Genomic DNA, 6,260 nt, shown 5'->3' with positions numbered 1-6,260 from the left:
TATAAAGCACAGAGGACTAGTTACTGTCTGTTCTACTCCTATATAAAGCACAGAGTGGACTAGTTACTGTCTGTTCTAGTCCTATATAAAGCACAGAGGACTAGTTACTGTCTGTTCTACTCCTATATAAAGCACAGAGTGGACTAGTTACTGTCTGTTCTACTCCAATATAAAGCACTGAGGGGACTAGTTACTGTCTGTTCTACTCCTATATAACGCACAGAGGGGACTAGTTACTGTCTGTTCTACTCCTATATAAAGCACAGAGTGGACTAGTTACTGTCTGTTCTAGTCCTATATAAAGCACAGAGGACTAGTTACTGTCTGTTCTACTCCTATATAAAGCACAGAGTGGACTAGTTATTCAGTTCTAGTCCTATATAACGCACAGAGGGGACTAGTTACTGTCTGTTCTACTCCTATATAACGCACAGAGGGGACTAGTTATTGTCTCTGTTATACTCCTATATAAAGCACAGTGGACTAGTTACTGTCTGTTCTAGTCCTATATAAAGCACAGAGTGGACTAGTTACTGTCTGTTCTAGTCCTATATAAAGCACAGAGAGGACTAGTTATTCAGTTCTAGTCCTATATAACGCACAGAGGGGACTAGTTACTGTCTGTTCTACTCCTATATAAGCACATAGGGGACTAGTTAGTGTCTGTTCTAGTCCTATATAAAGCACAGAGGACTAGTTACTGTCTGTTCTAGTCCTATATAAAGCACAGAGGACTAGTTACTGTCTGTTCTACTCCTATATAAAGCACAGAGTGGACTAGTTACTGTCTGTTCTACTCCAATATAAAGCACTGAGGGGACTAGTTACTGTCTGTTCTACTCCTATATAACGCACAGAGGGGACTAGTTATTGTCTCTGTTATACTCCAATATAAAGCACTGAGGGGACTAGTTATTCTGTTTTGTACTCCTATATAAAGCACTGAGGGGACTAGTTATTCTGTTTTGTACTCCTATATAAAGCATAGAGGGGACTAGTTATTGTCTCTGTTATACTCATACTGAACAAAAATATAAATGTAACATGAAACAATTTTACAGTTATAAGAAAATTGGTGAAATTAAATAAATTCATTAGGCCCTAATGTATGGATTTCACATGACTGGGCAGAGGCGCAGCCATGGGTGTACCTGGGAGGGCATAGGCCCACCCACTTGGGAGCCAGGCCCACCCACTCTAAATGAGCCAATTGCAGGCTCCCTCAACTTGTGTGACAAACTGCACATTTTAGAGTGGCCTTTTATTGTTGCCAGCACAAGGTGCACCTGTGTAATGATCATGCTGTTTAATCAGCTTCTTGATATGCCACACCTGTCAGGTGGATGGATTATCTTATCTCATTAACATATGAGAGAAATCAGCTTTTTGTGCGTATGGAAAATATCTGGGATCTTTTATTTCAGCTCATGAAACATGGGCCCATCATATTGAGTATATTTTTGTTCAGTATAGTTCCTACACATCACCTTCTATATTCAAACAAATAGGCCTTTCATAAGCAAATGGGCAGCATCATGTTCAGTCTTCTAGAACGAAAATGTAGTCTTCCTAGTAGGACTGCAACAATGACGTGGTGTGTACTGTATGTGTGTGTGCATACGTTTGTTTGTTTTGGGAGTCGAGCAAGAGTCGACTCCTTTCAATTCCAACCACAGGAGTCGAGCAAGAGTCGACTCATTTCAACTCCAACCACAGGAGTCGAGCAAGAGTCGACTCCTTTCAACTCCAACCACAGGAGTCGGAGTCGAGCAAGAGTCGACTCCTTTCAACTCCAACCACAGGAGTCGGAGTCCAGCAAGAGTCGACTCATTTCAACTCCAACCCCAGGAGTCGAGCAAGAGTCGACTCCTTTCAACTCCAACCACAGGAGTCGGAGTCGAGCAAGAGTCGACTCCTTTCAACTCCAACCACAGGAGTCGAGCAAGAATCAACTCCTTTCAACTCCAACCACAGGGGTCGGAGTTGATTCTATAAATCGTCGTGCACCTCTAGGTCAGAGTAGAACCAGGAAGTCGTGCACCTCTAGGAAGTCGTGCACCTCTAGGTCAGAGTAGAACCAGGAAGTCGTGCACCTCTAGGTCAGAGTAGAACCAGGAAGTCGTGCACCTCTAGGTCAGAGTAGAACCAGGAAGTCGTGCACCTCTAGGTCAGAGTAGAACCAGGAAGTCGTGCACCTCTAGGTCAGAGTAGAACCAGGAAGTCGTGCACCTCTAGGTCAGAGTAGAACCAGGAAGTCGTGCACCTCTAGGTCAGAGTAGAACCAGGAAGTCGTGCACCTCTAGGTCAGAGTAGAACCAGGAAGTCGTGCACCTCTAGGTCAGAGTAGAACCAGGAAGTCGTGCACCTCTAGGTCAGAGTAGAACCAGGAAGTCGTGCACCTCTAGGTCAGAGTAGAACCAGGAAGTCGTGCACCTCTAGGTCAGAGTAGAACCAGAAGGTGTCATATGCTGAGGCAGTGAAGAGAGTAGAGGATGATGGGTCAAGGGTGAGTAGTAGACATAGGCCAATATGGAGTGATATGAATTTGTGTTTCAGTCAGGTTGGCTTCTAAGAATGTATTGCCATGGTTATCAACTGTACAACAGAAATGGAACATCAATCCCAGAGAATAGATGTTGTGGTAGCAGCTGCAGAGAAGTACCTGTATACAGTATGCAGTGGTAAAAATACTTTAAAGTACTACTTAAGTCATTTTTTGGGGTGTCTGTACTTTACTTTACCATTCATATTTTTGACTACTTTTACTTCACTACATTCCTAAAGAAAATAATGTACTTTTTACTTTTCCCCTGACACCCAAAAGTACTCGTCACATTGTGAATGCTTAGTAGGACAGTAAAATGGGTCAATTCACACACTTATCAAGACAACATCCCTGGTCATCCGTACTGCTTCTGATCTGGCGGAATCACCAGATACACATGCTCAATGTGTAAATGATGTCTGAGTGTTGGGCCCCTGGCTATCCTTACATTAAGAAATACAATTCTGCCGTCTGGTTTGCTTAATATTAGGAATTTGAAATGATTTATACTTTTACTTTTGATACTTAAGTAAATTTTAGCAATTACATTTACTTTTGATATTTAATTATATTTAAAACCAAATACTTGTAGACTTTTACTCAAGTAGTATTTTACTGTGTGACTTTTACATGAGTCATTTTCTATTAATAAGGTATCTTTACTTTTACTCAAGTATCACAATTGGGTAATTTTTCCACCACTGGTTGTATATTGATGTGACGTACTGATATGACATCACCAGGTCAGTTAAGAATTCAGTGTTCTCGTTACTTCGACAGCCAAGGGCGCAGCTTTGGTTTTAGAAGTGGGTGGGACATAACTTGGGGGGGGGGGGGGGGGGGGGATCCGGAGGTCCTCCCCTTTTTTGGGGCATCTAAAGCTAATTTCCTGTATTTCTAGAACATCTAATAGTGACCCATGGCCAATGTTCCCTAAAATGTGTTCAGCACTGATTAAAGTTCAGGTCTGCTGAGGGTACACCTGAGCATTGTGAAAATTCTGTACAACTTCCAGGGTGCGTTTACTGTGAACACAGAGGCTGTACCCCCTTTAAGTTACAGTTATAACAGTGTTCAATGTAGACCTACATTCCATGAGACCTTTGAAAAAAAACATGTAAGGATTTACATGAACCTGTCCATCCACTTGTCCTTCAGACATGGAGATGACTGAAAATGTTGTGTTGTTTGATGCAAGAAACCACTTTACAAAATAAAATTCAGTATTATTCCCATACCAATGTTACACAGAATCAGACACATTATTCTACTCCCTGCCTATTGGCTACTTAGCTTATTCAAGCCTGTCACAAAATACAACACTGCCCCTTTAAGACAAAAAAAAGCTCTTTACCGTACTGGATTTTCAAAGAGTCTAAAAATGTACACGGTTTGTAGGAAGTAATCACTCCCCTATTGCTGACTACAAATGATCTATAACTGGGATAATAACTCATTAACTAGCAAAGGACATGAACAAATGTTCCATTCAGCTCTCTGCCTCCATGCAGCTCTCGGCCCATCTACGTAAATGGCACAGACAGATCTATACATGGCAATGATTATTTGCATATAGGCTTACTGCAGCTCTGATTGGTTATGCCGCCCCGGTCTGTGTAGGGTACGGCCTGAGACATGCGCAATATAATCCTCCTCCGATGCGTTCTGCCTACAACAACATCTCTTGCGAAGTTCGTTTTTTTTAATCTCGCTATGTTGCATTGAAAGTGACAACTGCCACAGTAAAGGGAAGCCATGATAGTGTTAACTAACAGGGAAAGCACTAGAAAGTTGATTGGCAGTAGTTGAGGGTGGGAGGGCCTGTATAAACACAAACTCACTTCCTTGACAACAGCTCTGCTCAACTGACATGATTGGTTGATATTAGGTGAGGGCGGGAGGTCCTGTATAAACACAAACTCACTTCCTTGACAACTTCCTTGACAACAGCTCTGTGCGGCACGGAGAAGCGCAGTACGTATGAATGCCCTGACTTCTGCAGAGGCCATATCGTACAAAGTAAAAGCTGCACGGCCTTTAACGGTAAAACCTTGTACACCCAATGTTCAATCCTATACTTACAACTTGTGTTAAATTAGGACATTATTCTGAATCGAATCAACCAAACCTCTGTGATAAACAGAAGTAAACAACTTTCACCGGGAGAACCTGATGCACCGGAGTCCCATCCTCCCAGGCCGTCGGGCTGGTGTCCGATCAGGGTGAAAGTAATGGAATGGGGTGATGATTTTATATGAAATAGTGGTATATAGGTGGAGGATTAATTGGTGGTATTAAAAAAAAGTGGTATATACATGTTAGTTGGTGGTATGTAGTAGTGGTATATAATAGTGGTATATAGATGTTAGATGGTGGTGCATTTTTTGATATTTATTTTTGTACCTCAATGTGTAAAATGATCGACCAGACGTTACCGCACAGTAGGTGGCAGCATGTACAAACTAACGAGTGAACGACATGATACCAAAGAAGAAGAGTCTGAAGTTAAACACACCTGGGAACAACCAATAGACAGAGATGAAGTTTGACCAACTGTTTGCAGAAAAATTATTTATTTATTTGTAATTTTAATAGTTTTCATCACTCTTTACTGAAGAAACAACAAGAAAACAGCCACCGGTAAGCAGCGCTTATAGCTGAGAAGCGTTTGGACAAGGCAGAATAACTTGTTCATGCCTTGGGTTCTCGATAGCAACATCAACATCAAAATGAAAACAGTGATTATGTATTGTATGACAATTAAAGGTTTGTGTCAAAGTACATGTATAAGGCAAATACATAGGTCAACTACGGCATTACATTGTACATGGTATAATTATCAACACACCCTCCAAAAGCATCTTAAGACCCCCACAGACAGTACGATTTTAGCCATCTTATACCACGGTTTTGCGATATCCGTCCCAGATATAATTTCCACATCGTATGTCGCAAACTATTGTGTGACGTCTTGGCTCGTTCAGGGTGTAGGGCCGCCGATGAAATACCGCTACGTGCGGTCGTAGGCTCCGACAAAGTTCTGTCAGTCATTTTGTTGTGCCTTTATGGTGTTATGAGCCGATCCCGGTGACTGACCAATAGGAACACGGCCGGCACTGAGTATGCAAACAATCATATGATTATTGTGAATAGTCAGATTAATATAATAGTTTGATTTTAAAAAAATGTGCAAGAAGAACGATTTCCCTAATAATGTTGTTTACATGGACACATCTAAAATCAGGCTACCTGATGGGACTTTGATACATATGCAGAAAATCGCCATTCAAAATGAACATTCTACCACAGCGACCATGTTGTTTTGGCGACTATTTGATTCTGAGTTCGGACATGTAAAGTTTGTATGTGAAAACTGTGCATACTTACAGTTTTTACGAAATCGCGAATAAGCATAGAGAGGCTTGCGCTCAAATATGGGTGACTGCATACTTGGGCTGCGGTCCAAACACTTAAAAGACACACCCCACCACCTCACCCTACCACCACACCCCACCACCTCACCCCACCACCACACCCTACCACCACACCCCACCACCACACTCTACCACCACACCCCACCACCTCACCCCACCACCACACCCTACCACCACACCCTACCACCTCACCCCACCACCACCACACCCCACCACCACATCCTACCACCACACCCCACCACCACACCCTACCACCACACCCTACCACCTCACCCCACCAC

Source organism: Salvelinus namaycush, unplaced genomic scaffold, assembly GCF_016432855.1.
Source record: "Salvelinus namaycush isolate Seneca unplaced genomic scaffold, SaNama_1.0 Scaffold374, whole genome shotgun sequence".
Taxonomy (NCBI): domain Eukaryota; kingdom Metazoa; phylum Chordata; class Actinopteri; order Salmoniformes; family Salmonidae; genus Salvelinus; species Salvelinus namaycush.
This window is presented reverse-complemented; position numbering follows the sequence as displayed.